Source organism: Mustela nivalis, assembly GCF_964662115.1.
Source record: "Mustela nivalis genome assembly, chromosome: 3".
NCBI classification, from domain to species: domain Eukaryota; kingdom Metazoa; phylum Chordata; class Mammalia; order Carnivora; family Mustelidae; genus Mustela; species Mustela nivalis.
The window spans coordinates 92,268,521-92,288,280 of NC_139022.1; the positions used below are offsets into that span (position 1 = coordinate 92,268,521).

Consider the following 19,760-nt stretch of genomic DNA (forward strand, 5'->3'; position numbering starts at 1 on the left):
ATTCCCCAAAAGTGCCCTCCCACCAGTTTCTTAAATTGAAAATCTAAGGTGAGGAGAGCTCAGAGTGTCTTCAAGTTGCTAGAGCAAAAAGACCTCTCTAAGGGAAGCACGAATAAAACCTGACTTTCTGCTTGGGGAACACTTACACAAGTCCAAGCTCTTGTGTGCTCAGTTTGTGGCTTTGTTTTTTACTTTTCTCCTTTTAACAGAAAACAATTTGTTATTTTAGCCACCAGGCCTTTTGTTTGTTATAATCAACTGTGAAAGAACCTTTTCAACTTCTTTCCGAAAATGGAGTAAGCACCAATTAGAAATCAGAAGCTTCCTCCCATGAGAAAAATTGCACCTGGATTTTCCCTTTATATTGTGTTGATATTTCACTTTAAGTTCTGAGAGCCAAAGGTGCCAAGATAAGCAACCTGACATGTTTAATTTACTGTGCTCTTTATACAGCAGCAAAAATGCTCTTCCTGAAAATCATTTTGCTGAACTCTTCTTGCTCAGATCTACGCAGCTGCCCACACCATTGATTTCCCACAGCCCTCACTGTCATGTCTGTTTCCTCTCCTCCTCGGAAGCTTCCTCTCTGTCAGCAGGATTCCTGTTTCTCTTCATCGCCAACTAGCTGTGTGGCTAAGAGCCAGTCACTTGACTCTCGTGGTCTCTTTGTCCTGGGGTGTTTCAGAGGCAGGGTGGAGGTGTCCTTCAGCATTTGGAAATAAAGCAGCAGAAAAGCTTGCCATTGAGAATAACCTACACTGGTGGGGGGGTTCCCCATAACTGAGGAAGGAAAGCTAGTGGTGAGCAAGCAGATTTAGTGCTAACGTTGTTGCCACATGATTCAGGGAAGAAACATGTATCTTTCAAAATAGAAACAGATTTTTTTTTTTTTCCAAAGGTACTCCTGCATCCATCCTTCTTTTCCTCTTCATACTGAATTGATTCCAAAATTTCAAATAGCACTAGAGAAAGGCATAAGATTTTTGTGGCTTTCCAAGGGCTGCTTTTTTTTTTTTTTTTTTTTTTTTTTTGAGTGACTTAAGGATTTCTAAGTTACTTTCCAGCTTGGAAAATCATATGACCTGTGAACATGTGCCTTTCCTCAGCTCAAGAAGCCATTTAAAGCAGACTTATCTGCTTCATACAGGCTCTGCTTACTCCCCTCTACAGCCATCTCCTCCATCCGAAATATTCTTCTTTGACATTTCTCACAAACCATGAGCCTCCTGGCTTCCCTGCTGGAGAGGAACGATTCCATCTGGACTGGACCACTTCATGCAGCCTGGGAGTCTTCTTATCTTTAAGGTATGGGGCAAAATGTAGATGAGCCTAGCCACGGTGGTAGGAAGAGTAGTTTTAGCAATAAAAACAAGACTAAGACTTGTGTGATAACAGCAGCTCATGTTTGTTGAGCCCCCTTTCTGTGCTAAACACTCTGTGTTCGTGATTTTACTGATTCTTCACAATAACCTGGGAGGTGAGTATTATTATTCACCTGTTTTTTTTTTTTTTTTTTTTTCCCCAGAAGGGGAGACTGAGGCACAGGGAGGGTTATGCAACTTGGTTGAGATGGTGACTAGTGGAATCAGGCTTCCAATGGAGGCCGTTTGACTTCCACGACCCATGCTTTTCCCGCCGCTCAGGAATAGTACCTGTGCGCATTCGCGTCGTTTTTAAGCTGTGTCTGTTCCATCTTTCTCAGGAGACTCCTGGAAGTCAGGTCGTGTCTCCTTTTATACCCTGTCCCAGTGCTGTAATAATAACTAAGCGAGTAATTTCTTGCTGCCATTACCTCTTAGGGGTAAAGTATTTTCAAGCAAGCTGAACTGGGCCAGTTACCTGATTCAGATGAATTTTCCCCAATAGCAGAGTACATGCCCCAGGCCATCTGGGTGATGCTGAAGGCTTTGAAGGTTTTGTTCAAGTTGTTTCTCTTTGTCATTTCATGGCCATACTTCCGAGTGTTTGAATTGACTAACAGGGAATCTGAGTATGAAAGATATGGACAGCTCACTTAGAGTTATGTTAAGAGGTAATAAAGATTTTAGAGTCATTTCCAGCATGATAAGATCAGTATCCTGGACTGAGTTATTTTGGTGCATCAATTTCAGCTTGTTTTAATGGCCTTTGGTCTTCTGCTTAATGTCAGTTGAGGCAACAGATTAATTCCCCATAAACAGTGGCTTGTCATGTCTTGTTGCTTAATTCTGGATTTTATGGAGAACTGGGAGAGATATTTATCCATTAAAGCAAATGACTATGTTGTGTTCTCTAAAGCCGTTGGGGTCAATGTCTTGCTTTAGCATCTGCAAAACTTTTTATGCAATCAAGTGATCAACAAATGGGTATCTTGATGAGAGTGGTGATGATCCTGGGGTAAGTGTTAATTTTAGATATCTTAAAAAATCAGAGTCTTGAGAGTAGTCCAGTTATTAAGTGGTGTTTGGGTTGTATTATATCTGAGGGAAATAAACAGGAAGGAACATTTTAATAGTGCAAAATTTCCCTGAGATATTAAAAATCGAAGAAAGCCACAATCGGCCACTTTCTTTAAATCGAGATGCTATGTGGCATTTGGTTTCTTATTCTCTATCTGGGTCAGGAAGAGCTGTGACTCCTATAGATTCTTCACCTTTCATCTCATTCAGAAAAATGTGAAAATTTCTGGTTTTACTTCTCTCTTCCAATCTTCTACCAATTTTGGAAGATGACTTGCTGCCTGTCATCTTAGAGTAAGACAGCCAAAGGGAGGAAAGGACAAGGTAGGTGTAGAAGTTTGCATGGTTACTCCTTGCCCTGGCTAGGGGCCCTGGGTCCTCACTTTCTAGTTTTCTGTTATCCTAATTTTGTGTTACACACGTGAGTTGGATAGTAAGTACCTGAGGGGTGGAAGCACATTATCTAGATTTGAATTCATTGTGTGCCATTGGCCAAGCTTACCTGTAAGATGGGGACAGTAGTACCTCCTGTCCAGTGGCAGACACGAACACTGATGCCAAGCACCAGGACAGGGTCTAACTCCTCACTCATGGTCCCCAGTGTCCGTTATGATCATTTTCTTTTCCCTTGAAGTGCTGGGTTCTTGGCCTGTGATCTCTGTCCCTTTTACTATATTCTACATAACGTAGTCAGATGCATTTTCAAACAGTGCTGCTTTGATGTTGTTGTGGTTGTTGTTGTTATTAGCTGTTTAAGAAAAAAAAAATTCACTGGCATCCCATGGCTACAAAATGAAATTCAAATTTCTCATTGTGGCATTCAGGGTCTTCTATAATCTCACCAGAACCCCTCCCTAGTGGAAGGTTCTATCTTTCCACTGTTTAGCATGCCTTGAGTTGCAGCCACAAGGCTGTGGAGCACGCTGGTGATTCTGACACATGAGACATGTGGTCTCAAATGTGGGTCCTGTTGCTTTAGTGTTAGCCGGCATGCTCCATCTACTGTATTATTTTGCCCTTTTAATGTCTACATCTTATTTCTCTTAATGTTATTTGCCTCGAGGGCAAGAACTTGGTCTTTGTATCTCTGCAGGGAAGAGTTAACATAGCAGGCCTCAGACTGCTACTCTTGAAAAGGCCTGATGGCAAGGTGGGCTCTTGGCTGGTCTCTAGGAACCAGGTTCTCTGAGGGCTCTTGGTCTACACATAACTGATGGGTATGGTGCGTTGTGCCTGGAGTTTTATGTACCACTCTAGTCTGTCCTTGAACACCTGCTTGCTCCAAGGAGTCTGGAAATTTTTAATGTGCTAGGAAGAAAGTACCTACATGACCAGCAGTGAGACACCTTGGGCATTGAGTCTTTAAGGAGCTGCCCTAGGCTGAATCGTTGTACACATGTTGCTGCATTTTGGTTGCAGGGGGCTGTGTTCTCTCTGTGACCTCTCATGGGAAGGAGAGAGCATAAGGAAGCCTGTATATGGACCCCTCCAGGATCACCCTCTGTCTTGTCTTCTTATGGTCTGGCTGTGTGTCCTTACTATATTGCTGCATAGAATCTCAGCTGTAAGAGCAATAGGCTGAGTTCTGGGAGTTCTCGCAGTGAATGTCTAAGTGTCAAGGTGGTCTTAGGTCCCTTGACACTGTCCTTTCCAAAACAGTTCTTAGAGTGGGTGCTCACTAAATACTTGGTGATCAGCTGTCATGAGTCTCTTAACATTGCAGATGCTTAAACAATTTAAACTCTTTTTTTTTGGTACCATTTCTTGTTCATTTCAGCAACTGTAAGTTGTATCTGTGTATGAACAGGCCAAACTTTGTAATGTATGATAGACTCACCGTGTTCTTGCCCTGTCTTCCAAGAATGGTTCGTGTTTTGCTTATCTATTTTCTTTTCCTTCCCCACATTTCAAGCAAGGTTTGCTATTGCCAAATCAGTTCTTTTGGGCTTTTGTGATGTAGCATCAAGGGGAGAAATAGAGGGACAGAAGGAATGAGCTTTGGGGACCAGATCTGGAAGAAGGATTTGGTGGGGGGATTCTGAAGAGGAGAGGTACATGCAAGAGCTCATGTGAGGTGAAGTCACCACATGAACAGAAGGGGGGCTTTATGAATTGTTGATGTGCACTAACCTTCCTTGTAACACTGCTTGAGAAAGGGAGAAAGAGAATTTATTTGGAAATTACTTCTGGGTTGCTTCTGAGTTGTAGTCTCTGAAGGTGACCATGCCTAAGACCAAGTCATGGTTCACAATTGAGGTTTTCAGTTTTTCATAGATTGTGCTTGAGGATGGGAACCATTGCATTTGTAGTTCTGAATTCCCTGTGTAAATCTTCAGTACGTTCTGGATGATACTGACTGGCTGCTTCATTCCCAGCCATTGTTTGAACACTATCAATGTGCCAGGCTCCAAGTGTGGGGATACAGAGATGAATAAAAAGAAGTCCTTGCCCACATCACAGAGGGGAGCCTGACTTGCACACACACATTTCCAGTTCCACATGTGAAATACTGGTGGGAGAGTATGGGAGCCCAGGGAAGAGCATCTCTAATGCTTAGCCAAGCATTGTTCACATGTAGGTTCCATGATGCACAAGGTAAAGAAAACCTGGTCCTTACCTAGTTGAAGTAGCAACTAGAAGAGTTTAGAGAAAAGGTACATGGCATGTGTGACGGGGAAGGACATCTGGATGTGTTTTTGGAGCCTCAGCAAAGTGGCAGACCTTAGCAGAATTTGCTAAGGTCTAAGGTTTAGACCTCAGCCTTTCAGGTCCTGAAACTTGATTCAGTTTGATTTGAGTTTCTTGAGAGGGCATCTGCTGCTTAAGTGAGGAGTCCTATGAGTCAGCTAATGAGACTGATGTGTCAAGGAGAATGACATATTTCTGATGACAAAGATATCTGTCCCAGAAGCCACAATCCTCATCAGCTTGATCATCACATTCTATTCCAACTGAAAGACCTTAAGGCAAACCAGTCCATAACCAGGCTTGAGGTGCGCAGAATCAGGACTAGAGGAGTCTGTTAAGTGACTTGCATGTTTTATGCTAGGGTAAAGTGGAACATTGACATCTATATTCGGAATAGCTATGGCCAAATGATGTTCAACTCAGAATGTAATGATCAAAACTCCTTTGCACCTCAGGAGAGTTGGAGTGAGCACGATCTACATTTGCCTCTGTGGCCTCACTTTTCTAGGATGATGTGAGTGATAAGCATTCTTTTTGTGTCCTTTTTTTAAGGACATGTGAGTGTTTTTCATTGTACTGTAAGACAAGCTCTGTTTATCTGGCAGCCATTGACTCTCTTTAAGGTGATAATACCTATGTCACCATTTGATTCTGATTATTAATTTTAAAATAGTTTAAATCATGAGCCTTGGAGGGTGTTCTGATGTCCATTTTGGGAATTTTGGCAGAGCAGGCCCATCCCATAGTACCCACCATGCACCTGCAGTGGAGGAGCCCAGACACAGGGACCACTTTACGCCTAAAAGTCTTGAATTTCATTGGTTGGTTTATGTTGCCCTGGTCCAGTAGTTACAACTTATTTTTTTTCTCACTGTGTAAATATCAGTTTCAGCTGCTGGTCCTTATTTTTCTTTAGCAGCTGCGTACTTGATCTCCATAGAATTAATTAACATTAATAATTTTTGCAAATATTTTGGCACTTACTAACTTGGAAGTGCCATCCCTTAGAAAAACATGCCATGCAGTGGTTAAAAATCATCAATTCACAGACTGCCTATGACTTTTCACTGTATATTTATCAATACTTATTTTGTCGTGTTAGGGACTTGCCCAAGATCACGCACCTAGTTGGTAGTGGACTTGCCATAGCTTTGCGACTCATATTCTTTTGTATGTATAGTATTGCATGTTTCCTTTGTATTATGTGCCAGTACCTCTTTGAAAGGGAACATGTGTTTACTGAGTGCAGGTGTTTGTGTCTTTTTTTTTTTTTTTTGTTACTATGAGTGCCTAGCACACAGCCTAGAGATGAAAAAAAAGATTTGTTGGATAAATGATTACATGATACCAACAAAAAGGACAAAACCTTGGGTTTCTTCTTAGTCCACATGAGATGTTTCTCCCACTTCATCACATACAAAGAATAAAGAGCATATTCATTATTCCTTCAGCACCTGTTATGCTTGAGGTGATCTCCTAGGTGCCACACTGAACAAAGACAGTAAGGACAAAAGCGCTGTCGCAGAGATACAGAGACCACAAGGGAAAACATGGAAGTGACTAATACTAATGCATGGCACAAGTCAAGTGCCCTAAAGGACACACAAAGGCATGATGATCATACCCCAGAGAAGGGAAATATCATACCTTGTGGGAGGATGAGAGAAGGCTTCTTGGGTGAGGTGATTTGTCCTGAATTTGGAGCAGCATCTACATTTCAGAGATAAAAATAAGCTCCTAGATTGGGAGGGTGGAGTGGGCAAAGGGTGCAGGAGGAAATAGGTGTATGTGTATTGGAGTGCTCCAGGAAGTCTCCCTTAGGTGGTATGTGAGGGGCAGTGCATGTGTGTGGAGGGCAGTGGAGCAAGAATGGAAAGTCAGGGTAGTTCCTCGGCATTGTTGGCTTGTCCAGGCTCAGGGGCTTGCACTCGGTTCATGTAGGAGAGTGTAGACTGCAGGTTATTAGGCAGCAGAGGGCAGGTTGGTTTTGAGGGGCAGGGAGATAAATTGGGAGGGGATTGCAATGATTGAGGAATAGGTAGGGAGCAGTGAACCACAAGGTGGCAGCAGAGATGAAGAGGAAGGGACTGTATGGTAGCCTGTGGGTATTATCCGGGAAATGCAGGAGCAAGGAGCCATTCACAGTAGGCATTTCCCACTTACCACAACTTGTTAAGATTGTTTTTTACAAATACTCATCTCATTTGCCTGTGAGATCCTAGAGGACAGGGCCCATGTAATATTCATGTACTGAAACGGACATGGCCGACGTGTGGAAAATGCTTGTTGGATAAATGAATGGACGTTCGGAGGGCTTGGTAATGGAGGCGAGTGTTGGTGACATGTTTCTTTGGGGACTGCTGGAATTTGGAGGTGTGGTCCATTTTTCTGATGCACTTTCTGGAAATAGATGACAGAACTGGAGAACACTTACAAGCTGATGCTTAAGTGGGGGCGAGATAAAAGGTGTGGTATACTTGAGTTTAGTATGCAGTAACTTCTTTCAAGACATCCGCTGAGCCTGGAAGAAAGTGCAGCAGGCGTCCATCAGGGGAGATGGGAATGTGGAACAAAGTTTGGACAGATGGGGAGGACTGGGTGGGACATGTGGGCTGTGTTAGCCAGTGAAAGCTGGAGGGGAGGAGGCGTAGCCTAATGAGAAGCGGGAAAGCCAGGAGTTGAGCATTTTAGAGTCTGAAGTCAGACTGCCTGAATTCAAAGGCTGGCTGTCCTGATTCATTTTGTGGTTTCAGTGACTTCACTTTCTCTGGACTCAATTTCCTCTTCTACAGAGGGAGGATAATAATAATAACTGCATAAAAACATATCCAGCCTTCAGAACAGAGCCTGTAAGATAGTAAGCACTCTGTAAGCATTAATTACTCTTCTTAACAAAACCCACTCTACTTTGTATGTTTAATCCCTCCTAACTAGGGAGGTGATCTTATCCTCAGATCACAAATTAGGAAACCTATTCAGAGCGGTTGCTAGTCTGCTCAGATTCACACCACCACTTAGTGAAGCTTGCCACAGATAGGTTCCTCCCCAATCCACTGGGCACCAGCTCAGGCACTCTCTCCTCCAGCACTCTGCCTGAGCATCTTGGATAAGGTGAGACCACTTGGGATGAAGTTAGCCTTGTTTACTAGGGACTAGGGAGCTATGGCAGATGTTGGAGCAGGGGCATCAAGTGAGCAATGTGTATGCTGCCAAGATTCACCGGGCAGGGCAGTCTCATAAAAGAGAGCAGGGGTGGGGGAAGACTGGGGTGCTGAGGATTCAGACCAGAGATAGCTCAGGCAATGGCAAGGTGTGGCGAGCCCATTGTCGAAATGTGCTGGAACTAGCTAATTAGTACCTCATGCAATGACATGAAACTGTCCGTATAGGAAGGAAACTCACTGTAGGGGCACGAAAATGCAGAGTGGAGCTTGGAGTGCCAACGTGCAAGTATCAAAACCGGGACCCTTGGAAAATACGATTCTGTGAACAGTAATGAGGAAGTCGGGAGGGGAGCCCCTTCAGTAACTGTTCCCTTCAAGAAAAGTGCGTTTAGAGGAACCAGCCCAGCGAATAGAGCCTGAGCATCAAAGTGGGGCACCTGGTTATTTTTAGTAACAGTTGGCTCTGATGGAACATTCTGGGTAGCGGTTACCTCACTGCCAACCCAGCTCTGCCTCCCTCCCTTTACTAAGGAAGCTGATGGATGGTTTCTTTCTTCCCTAGAGGAGGATGTTTTCTGTAAAGAGTGGGCATGTGATCTCTTTTCAAAGAGGACGTTTCCAGGGTGCCTGGGTGGCTCAGTCACTTAAGCATCTGACTCTTGATTTCAGCTGAGGTCATGTTCTCAGGATTCGAAGACCGAGCCCCTTTCCAGGTGCCACAGTCATCAGAAGTCTGCTTGCTTCTCTCTCTCCGCCCTCCCCCACTTGTGCTCTCTTTCTAAAATAATGAATACCTCTTAAAACAACAACGACGACACAAAATAAAAAGGAGGTTTCTACCGCTCCATAATTCTCATCCATGATGAGGACAGGGCTTTGTATTTAAGACTTTGTATTTAAGCAAATCAGTTACGTTGACTTCCTCTTTTCTATTTCGGGCCCCCGCAGAACTTCCCATTCAAGTGGGACCAAGCAGCCAACGCAAAGCTGGAATTTTCTCCTGATGTTGATGCGCCATGGGCATAACGTAAGTTCACGGGATGAGGTGTTTGTCTGGATTCATAGTCCAAGTGGGTCCTCCACGGGTTTGGTCTTTCTACCACGCCGAGTGACCTGGGCGAGCTGGGCGCCCCTGCGGGGAGTTAGTGCTGGGCTCGGGCCTCGCGGATCCGCGCAGCCAGCGAGCTCCGCGCAGCGTCTAGACGCAGCAACTTCTCCCTCTGACCCTCCCTAAGGCTACTATACTTTGGTTTATTTTCCTCAGCGTTTCTGTGAATGTTTTAGTAGCGTGAAAGGGCAAGGCAGGCAGACCTCAGATTTTTTTCTCCCTTCCCCTCTCATTATTAGTCTTTCTTTCTCTGTGGATCATTCAACATCATGTGCCCTTTCATTGTCTCATTGCTTTGTTCATAGTGCCTTGTGGGGTGGCTGCTGTAATCCCCATTTTGCAGAACGTGAAACTGAGGTTTAAGGGACTGGTCCCGAATGGACCAAAATCACTCAGTTAACTACACCGGCACGGAGTCCTCAGTCTTCTGGCTGCAGGGCTCTCAGGGGTGCTATTTCTCCCGACTGAGGTTGCTGACGGAGAGGAGAGGAAGTGGTGGCTGGGCTGGGAATCCTGAACAGCTCTCATCCACCAGTGAATCATGGACCCCGATTAATAACACAGAAAATGTTAAGGAAATATATTTCCATGCAATTCTTCATACCTATAGGACTTTGAGACTTCTGTGGTGTCACAGACGTCAGGGTGATGTGACCAGGGGAGTCACTGTCTGCATACACCGAGAAAACCTATACAAGTCAGACGTGGCCCTAGAAGTGGTTGACACCTGTGTTCAGATGATCTGTGTTTCTCTTGTTAGTTGCTGAGCGGAGGGTAGTAGCACAAAGATGCTTTTATTTCCTTGCTCCGTAAATTTTGGCAAGGCAAAGGGCTGTAGGGAATCCGTTTTGAGTTGGGCTTGATGGTTCTATGAAAACTTTAACATATGGTTAGTCCTGGAGGTGTTAAAAGGGGATTGGAATTTGTGGCTACTCAGCAGCAGCTAGCACGAGAACTCTGCTTCTTGGGAACAATAAGAAATAGGGCAGAGGTAATGGGTAAGACTTGTAGAAGCCTTGGTTGCTCCTTTTGCCTGGCACATCTCTGGAATGATCCCACTCATCCAGGGCTCTGAAATGGCCCCTTTCATTATGGGGAGAAGAGCCCTGCAGAGTCCTCAGGGCTGCACATGTCACCAAGTTGTCCTGATAGATAGCAAACTCCAAGGGACCTCCTGTGTCATGGCCTCAGGCTGGAGGATGTTTTCCTGACATAGTCCCCAAGCCAGATGGCGTCCTGTCTTGAATCAGGCCCCTCCCTGGGCAGCAGAAAGCAGAAGTGTGGGGTGCATGGTGGTGATCTGGACAGTGGCCTGGGGCCACTGCCCACATTGCTGTGAGATCCTCACCGTTCTCTCTCTGGACTCACAGATGACAAGGAGTAAAGGAGGGAAGTCAAATGTTGTGGCAAGGAGAGGCTGGCAAACATGTGCAGGGCCAGCAGAAGTCTCTCACTGGAGTGAGGTGCTGAGAGAGGAGGGTATTGAGATTTAGGAAGGAAGCTCAAAAGTCTTAGTCCTAAGGCAAAGGATTAAACAAAGAAAAAACACACACCCAGGCTGGAATATGGTTGAGGTGGGGTGAATATTTCATATAACTGTCTGAGGGGAATGGGGTTGGATGAGATCCAAAGGGCATCTGAAGATAGAGCACAAAGGAGGCGATAAAGAACATAGTCTCATGATTGACCAGAGGCTCCCTGGTTGCCAGGCACAGTCTTTCTCAGAGGGCTCCTACATCTGCTTTTTGTGCCCAAACAGCCAGCCAGTATTTTCTTAAAAAGCCCGTGACAGAATTTTTGTACACTGAATTCTTTTTTGAAGGCACAAGGGAATATTGCCCCTTAAAAGAACTTCAGGGGAATCACTTTGGAAAAGCAAAGAGTCATTTTAAGGCATAGACACTCGACAATTGATTTTGAATCTCTGAATTTTAATGCATTTGCCCAGAGTAGAGTTGGACATTTCACCCTTCCACCGGGTGGGATAGTTTTTCTGTTACATAGATGGGCTGTCAAGTTCTTAACTGAGCATTGTGATTAACTCTTTTTACTTTGATGTTCTGGGGGTCGGGGGTGGGGGAGAGGGGACCATTTCATACAGCAGAATTTAAACCACATGAAAAAGTGATTTTCTTTCTTTCTTTCTTTCTTTTTTTTTTTTTAATATTTTATTTATTTATTGACAGGCAGAGATTACAAGTAGGCAGAGAGGCAGGCAGAGAGAGAGAGGAGGAAGCAGGCTCCCCGCTGAGCAGAGAGCCCGATGCGGGGCTCGATCCCAGGACTCTGGGATCATGACCTGAGCTGAAGGCAGAGGCTTTAACCTACTAAGCCACCCAGGCACCCCGAAAAAGTGATTTTCTTAAAAAAAAAAAAAAACCACAACAAAAAACCAGAACTCTTCTTTTTCAAGGAAAGGGCTCTCCAACAGCACTTTGGGTGACAGTTTCCAAAAAACAATTCTACTGACAGAGACACTCAGCCTTTAAGTCTGGCTTTTGGAAAATGAACATTAATTCTTTTTTCTAAACAGGACACTGTGAGCTCAGTCATGTACACTATGAAAATAATTGGTGTGTGTTAGTACACTCTGTGCCAGATTTCATGCTTGTTGAAAGGTGATTGGAATGAAACCAGCATATTTAAAGGTCAACTGGTTGTTCTTAAACGGGGCAGAATTTTAACTCTTTCATGATCATGGATTGTAACTACATGGCCATTTTAGGAAAGAGAAGAGACTGTGTACTGCCTTTTAACATTGTGACCTTTTCTCCTTAAATTTTTAAAAACTTCTCAGGGTTCTCTTGTGGATGAAAAGGGTCTGAGAAATGAGTTCTCAGCTGGTATTTGGAAATGGGTGGGAAAGAAGACTTAGCTCTTTTTAAACTACTAAATTTAGGTCAGGGTTCTAATGGGACAGTGCATATCACATAAACCATGTCTAAATGTCATGTTGCAAATTCTCCCTTTTTAATAAGTACCTCTGGTTCACTAGTGAGTGCTAGTAATAGTCTCATCTCTTTCTTCCTACTTTTGAACACTTTTTTTTTTTTTTCTTAGCTTCTGTAAAAGCTTGGTGGAGAAACCACTATGTAATCATCAATATGTATCCCAGCCCATTGATGCTGACTGTGTTTTTGGGTATTTCGCTAGGCTTTGGGGTTTTGATGCCTTTCCTACTAGTGATTTTGGATGCATAGGTTAAATGGTTTATTTTATGTTGATCTTTCTTTCTTTCTTTCTTTTTTGTTTCTACAGATTTTTAAAAATTATGTTCAGATAGCCGGCATATAGCACATCATTGGTTTTTGATGTAGTGTTTCAGAGATTCATTAGTTGTGTGTAACACCCAGTGCTCATCAGTTTCTTTGTTTAGTTTTCCGAAATAAAGTTGGAAACTCCCTTCTCTTGACAAGTAAGGTGACTTTTAGTGCTGAAACTTCTTATTTTCTGGATTAACACCCTGGGGAGTCCCTAGAAACTTTCAAGCCTTTCATGATGAGGACTCCAGTTTGTAAGATACCAGAAACAGTCTTTCTTAAGGAAAAACCTCTGTGAGATCGGCATTGGATGTTTCCACACAAGAGTTTACAGGTAAAGGAAGTTGGAATCCAAGCACCAATAGACCTTGAGTGTATGGGGAGTCTTGTAGTTGTAACTAAAGGCAAACTAAAGTTACCCTGAAAAATCAGAGTCTCACTTTGTCAAGGAGGTAACACAGTATTCTTTTCTTTCTTGGTTAACTTCATACTCTGCTTTTAGTTCTTCTCTCTGTATATTGTACACAACTTTTTAGCTGTGAGACTGCTGGTTGCTTTAAAACTCTGTCATTGGCCTCATCTGCAAAATGGGCATAACCTCATCTTCCTCAGTGTTACTGTGAAAATTAAATGAGTTAATTCATGTATAATGATTGAGACAATACCTGGCACAAAACAGACATACAATAAATGTTACTTATTATTATTATCATTATAATTGCTATAAATCTAATCTTTTTCATTAGTTGCTATGCCATAAGGGGATGTTTGACCTAGAGGGTCTCTTCTGTTTGGGGTAGTAAAGGCCAAGAATTGAAGTTAAAGCTGCTTTCTTCTTATCACCCCAATATTTATTGTCTAAACTCTAGCTGAGGTTAGTGGGAGACATCATAAGTGAGATGGTGTTCCTGAGCCAGAGAGCTGGGAGAGCCAGTTGCCAAGGTGGTTCTTGAGGGAAACGATGGGGAGCTAGACATGGTGGCAGGATCACTGTTCAGCTGCGGAGGAAAGTCTGCAAAGACTGAAGCTGACTAAACACTATAAGCAAGAAGGGCATTGATTGCTCAGGGTGGTTTTCAAAAAGAGACCATTAGATAGGAGCCAAGAGGAAAGCTGGGGAAATGTCTCCTCTGACAGCTGTCCTTTATGGCCACTCACATGTTCCAGTACCCTCCCTGAGCTAAAACTCACTTGTTCTTGGACATTTTCTTTCACAGACACTGAGCTCTGGTTACCTTCATGACAGTGTGGTTCTCATGTTCTTCTCTAACTCACTCATTGAAGACCCAGAGTTCTCACAATTTACTAAGTTAATTCTACCCTATAACAGACTAATTCACAAATCTAACATTTACATTTGAGCTAAAGCAAAATTGATACAGCTACAAAATACTTGCTGTGATAAATACCAGGTATTAGAACATTAATGGCACTTAGAATTATGTTACAAAATAGTTTTCAGAGCATGGTTTTTCAAAAATTCTTATTGCAGAGAAGATTAAGAAACAGATTTTTAAAATCATACCCTCTGTATACCCATACAGATACCTGTGTGTGGATATTATATGTATATCACTTACGCAAAAGTTTCATGAAAACATTCTTAATCTTATGACATGTGATATACTTTGATAATTCCTATCTGATGGAAAATAAGAGTGTGTGTAACCTGCTAAGCACGTAGCTTGCAGTTTAAAAAATCCTGATCTAGAGTACCATCCAGTGGTTTTTGTTTGAGTTCTTGGAGATGGTCCACCTAATCATACATACAATCATACATATATACATACCAACCATAATGTTGTCAGTTCTTCCATGAAGTCAATGCTTTCACAATACAAATATCAACAGTCTTAACTTTTTTTTTTTAACAGAGACAAACATTCTAAAAATTATATAGAAATAAAGTTAGCTAAGAATAAGTAACAGAGCTCTAAAGAAAAGGAACAAGGAGTGAAGATTTACTTTCTCAGATATTGATACTTGGAATAATTAAGACCAGTGTGGTTTGACAAAAAGACAGGAAAAGAGCCCACAATAGTGGTCTGATATGTCTTCTGTTAGATACATTTCTGTGTATTTTGACATTTTTGATGTTGTTGTAAATTATTTAATTTTACAAATTCATTTTCTGTTGCTAGTATCAGATACACATTTGATTTTTCTCTCTTGGTCATCTCTCTGATTAACTCAAATACTTTATAGATTCTCTTGAATAACAATAACATTATCTAAAAACATTGATATTTTTACTTTTTTTCCCCCCAATCCTATGCTCTTTGTTTGTTTGGCTTTTATTTTGTCTTATTACTTTGCCTGGGCCTTACATACAGTGTTGAATAGAAATGATGATGGCACATATCCTTTTCCTTTTATGAATCTCAAAGAAAGTTTTCAACATTACGGTATAAAATGTGAAATTTACCATGGTGTTTGAGAATTACTGTGAATATTCTCTGTTAGATAAATAGATGTTAAATTTTATCAAATGCTCTTTCTGAATCAAAATGATAGAGATTTCTCTTTCAATGTATTAATCTGGTTGAATTTACTGAATTGCTAGTTTGAATTTTAAACCAACTTAAAAAAATTTTTTTAAAAAATTTTTAAAAGATTTATTTACTTATTTATTTATTTGACAGAGACAAGAAATCACACGTAGGCAGAAGTAGGCAAAGAAGCAGACACAGGGACCCTGGGATCATGACCTGAGCCGAAGGCAGAGGCTTAACCTACTGAGCCACCCAGGCACCCTTGTTAAACCAACTTTGAGCTCCTGGAATAAACTGAATGTAGCTATGATATATTACATTCCTATTAATATATATTAATATTTTAAGATTTTGGCATTTATCACATGAGAGAGTCTGATCTGAATTTTCTTTCTTTCTTTTTTTTTTTAAAGTAGCTTTTTCAGGTTTTTGTGTCAAGGTAATGCTAGCCTCATGAGCTGGGGGATAGATAGTGGATATTTTGTAACTTTTCTAATCTCATTTCTTTCTTGGTCAGTCTTACCAGGGTTTATCAGATTTATTAGATTTTTCAAAGAATCATCTGTTCATCTGTTATCTTTGTTGATATTCTGTTGTAGTTTTAAAAGATGTCCACTGGGGGCGCCTGGGTGGCTCAGTGGGTTAAGCCGCTGCCTTCGGCTCAGGTCATGATCTCATGGTCCTGGGATCGAGTCCCGCATCGGGCTCTCTGCTCAGCAGGGAGCCTGCTTCCCTTCCTCTCTCTCTGCCGGTCTCTCCGTTTACTTGTGATTTCTCTCTGTCAAATAAATAAATAAAATCATTAAAAAATATTAAAAAAAAAAAAAAGATGTCCACTAGTTCTATTTTTACATTTTCATTTTCTTCTCTTTTCTTTGGTTTTAATTTGCTGTTCTTATATAACTTCTAGAGATAGATCCTAACATAAATGATTTTCAAGCTTTTTTCTCATCCAGTATATACATTTAAGACTATATACACTTCTTACAGGTCAGATTTGGCTGTATCACACAAAATTTCCTTTGCAAGATTTAAACTTTTGTTTAGTTAAAAATACATCTGAATTTCTACTGAGACTTCTTTGATCCATGTGTCATTAATTTCCAAACCTGTAGGGATTTTCTACTTACCTTAGTCATTTCTGGCTTAATTCCATGATGTTCACTTAAAGTAAAAAATATATATTCTGTTGTTAATAAGGGCTGTGTTCTATATGTGTTAATAAAATAAAGTTTTTCATTCTTGTTACTTATATTTTCTCTGTAATTACTGATTATTTTTCTGTGTATTACATCTGTTACAAGAAAGATGTGTTAAAATGTTCTATCATGATTTGTGGATTTATTACTTTTCTTTCTAATTCTGTCCATTTTTATGTTAAATATCTTCAGTCTGTGCTATTAGGAACTTATACTTTTAGAATTGTTATCTTCTGGTAAATTGAGCCCCTTTTCATTGTGACATATTCCTCTTTATTTCAGCTTACACTTTTTGTCTTCAAGTCTGCCTTGTGTGGTGTGAATATCATGGCCTCAGCTGTATTTGGGGACGTTGTTTGCATAGTGACTTTTCCCCATCTGTCACCTTCAATCTCTTGAAATCCTTATATTTGAGGAATGCTTCATATAGGCATGTATCTTTTTTGTTTAATCCAGCCCAGCAATTTTTGTCCTTTATTTTTTATTTATTTTTTTTTTTTAAAGATTTTATTTTTTTATTTGACAGAGAGAGATTACAAGTAGGCAGAGAAGCAGGCAGAGAGAGAGAGGAGGAAGCAGGCTCCCTGTGGAGCAGAGAGTCTGATGCGGGACTCGATCCCAGGAACCTGAGATCATGACCTGAGCCGAAGGCAGTGGCTTAACCCACTGAGCCACCCAGGCGCCCCAATTTTTGTCCTTTAATTAAAATATTTAATCTTATACAATCATAAATATATGTTGCATTTAAATCTACCATGTTTTTATTTGTTCCCTATCTGTTCCATTTTTTAAAATCTCCTTTCTCTCTTTTTTTCACTTTCTTTCGGTTTGAGGTTTAAAAAAAAATTATTGTTATTATCATTTACTTTTCCATATCTATGGCCTTGGTAGTTACATATCCTTTTCTGTGTTTCTAAGAGATTAACAGAAGTTGTTACATGTATCATGGACTCATTAAAGCCCAAGATAAATTAATACTTGGCAATTTCCTGGGCACTTTCCAAAAATACATGTTTACGAAAGTTGGCTATTCTGAAGGAGATTATGCTGAGTGAGATAAGTCGAACAGAGAAAGTCAGTTATCATATGGTTTCACTTATTTGTGGAGCATAAGGAATAACATGGAGGACATTAGGAGAAGGAAAGGAAAAATGAATTGTGGCAAACTGGAGGGGGAGACAAAAGATGAGAGATTGTGGACTCTGAGAAACAGACTGAGGATTTTGGAGGGGAGGTGGGTGGGGGGATGGGTGAGCCTGTTGGTGGGTATTAAGGAGGACATATATTGCATGGAACACGGGGTGTGGTGCATAAACAATTAATCTTGGAACATGAAAAAAGTAAAATTAAGATGTTAAAAATACATATTTAGCTCCTTTTTTGGATGTTTATTTTTTTCTGTATCTTGGTTTTCTAGCTATGACCTTTTTCTTTCTTTTTTTTTTATATGAATGAAGTTGTGCTTTTTTTATTTATTTTTTTAATTTTTTATAAACATATATTTTTATCCCCGGGGGTTCAGGTCTGTGAATCGCCAGGTTTACACACTTCATAGCACTCACCAAAGCACATACCCTCCCCAATGTCCATAACTCCACCCCCCTTCTCCCAACCCCCCTCCCCCCAGCAGCCCTCAGTTTGTTTTGTGAGATTAAGAGTCACTTATGGTTTGTTTCCCTCCCAATCCCGTCTTGTTTCATTGATTCTTCTCCTACCCACTTAAGCCCCCATGTTGCATCACCACTTCCTCATATCAGGGAGATCATATGATAGTTGTCTTTCTCTGCTTGACTTATTTTGCTAAGCATGATACGCTCTAGTTCCATCCACGTTGTCGCAAATGGCAAGATTTCATTTCTTTTGATAGCTGCATAGTATTCCATTGTGTATATATACCACATCTTCTTGATCCATTCATCTGTTGATGGACATCTAGGTTCTTTCCATAGTTTGGCTATTGTGGACATTGCTGCTATAAACATTCGGGTGCATGTGCCCCTTTGGATCACTACGTTTGTATCTTTAGGGCAAATACCCAGTAGTGCAGTTGCTGGGTCATAGAGCAGTTCTATTTTCAACATTTTGAGGAACCTCCATGCTGTTTTCCAGAGTGGTTGCACCAGCTTGCATTCCCACCAACAGTGTAGGAGGGTTCCCCTTTCTCCGCATCCTCGCCAGCATCTGTCATTTCCTGACTTGTTGATTTTAGCCATTCTGACTGGTGTGAGGTGATATCTCATTGTGGTTTTGATTTGTATTTCCCTGATGCCGAGTGATATGGAGCACTTTTTCATGTGTCTGTTGGCCATCTGATGTCTTCTTTGCAGAAATGTCTGTTCATGTCCTCTGCCCATTTCTTGATTGGATTATTTGTTCTTTGGGTGTTGAGTTTGCTAAGTTCTTTATAGATTTTGGACACTAGTCCTTTATCTGATATGTCGTTTGCAAATATCTTCTCCCATTATGTCAGTTGTCTTTTGATTTTGTTAACTGTTTCCTTTGCTGTGCAAAAGCTTTTGATCTTGATGAAATCCCAATAGTTCATTTTTGCCCTTGCTTCCCTTGCCTTTGGCGATGTTTCTTGGTTCCTTCCTTGCTGCGGCTGAGGTGTGACCTTTTTCTTTATGTCTGAAGAGTACCTTTAGTGTTTTCCCGAGTACATGTCTGCTGCTAAGGAGTCCTTGTTTTTGTTTTTCAGAAAGTGTCTTTGTTTTGTCTTTGTTCCTGAAAGATATGTTTACTGGGTATAGAATTCTAAGTTGGTAATTATTACCTTGCAGCATTTTGAAGATATTCTGTTGTTTTGTTTCCATTGTTTTTCAAGATCCTCTAAGTCTTATCTGGCCAGGTAGAAACTATATCTATATCTATATCTATATGTCTTAAGGGTGTACAGAAATGCATTGGAATTCACAGTTCTGTATTTATAGCATTTAAAGTTTACAGATGCTTAGCTGAAAATTTTTTTTACGTGCTCATCAAGTGCAGATGTCAAAGGAATCAAGTATTTGATTACTTAACATAAGATCTTTGTTTAATGTAGAAACTAAAGGATAGTCCTGGGTTATTGAAACATTCTAGGAATTGTTTCTATAACTTTCAAAAAGAGGGAGCATAAAACATGTAAACCTAGCTTAACTATGTGAAAGTATGCAAAGATAATGCAAAAGTATGCAGGCAGGTGTCTTGATCTGAAATGGCTTTCACCATCTCAGAGACGTTCACTTTCTAAACACATACACATAAAACTGTTTCATATCCTTTTTGTTTATAAAGTCAGTCTAATAGATTCTTCGTTGTATTAGTTTTCCTCATTATTTAGTTAGAGTTTTATTTTTGCATGGTTGTTGGTTAGCTGTGTTTCTTTGCATATTTTCAGTTTTGGATATCAGTTGTTGGAAAAATAACTAA

At 41.0% G+C, this 19,760-nt stretch overlaps 1 protein-coding gene across 2 annotated transcripts in view; it reads left to right on the top strand.

The window, feature by feature from the left end:
* The first annotated feature begins 306 nt into the window (after positions 1 to 306).
* Positions 307 to 19,760, top strand: part of PDE4D (phosphodiesterase 4D) — a 1,511,392-nt gene continuing 1,491,938 nt past the window's right edge. For both annotated transcript variants that reach the window (XM_082725937.1, XM_082725938.1), the window contains exons 1-2: positions 307 to 1,305; positions 9,239 to 9,317. The gene's annotated coding sequence lies outside the window, so the exon portion shown is untranslated. The remainder of the gene's footprint in view (positions 1,306 to 9,238; positions 9,318 to 19,760) is intronic.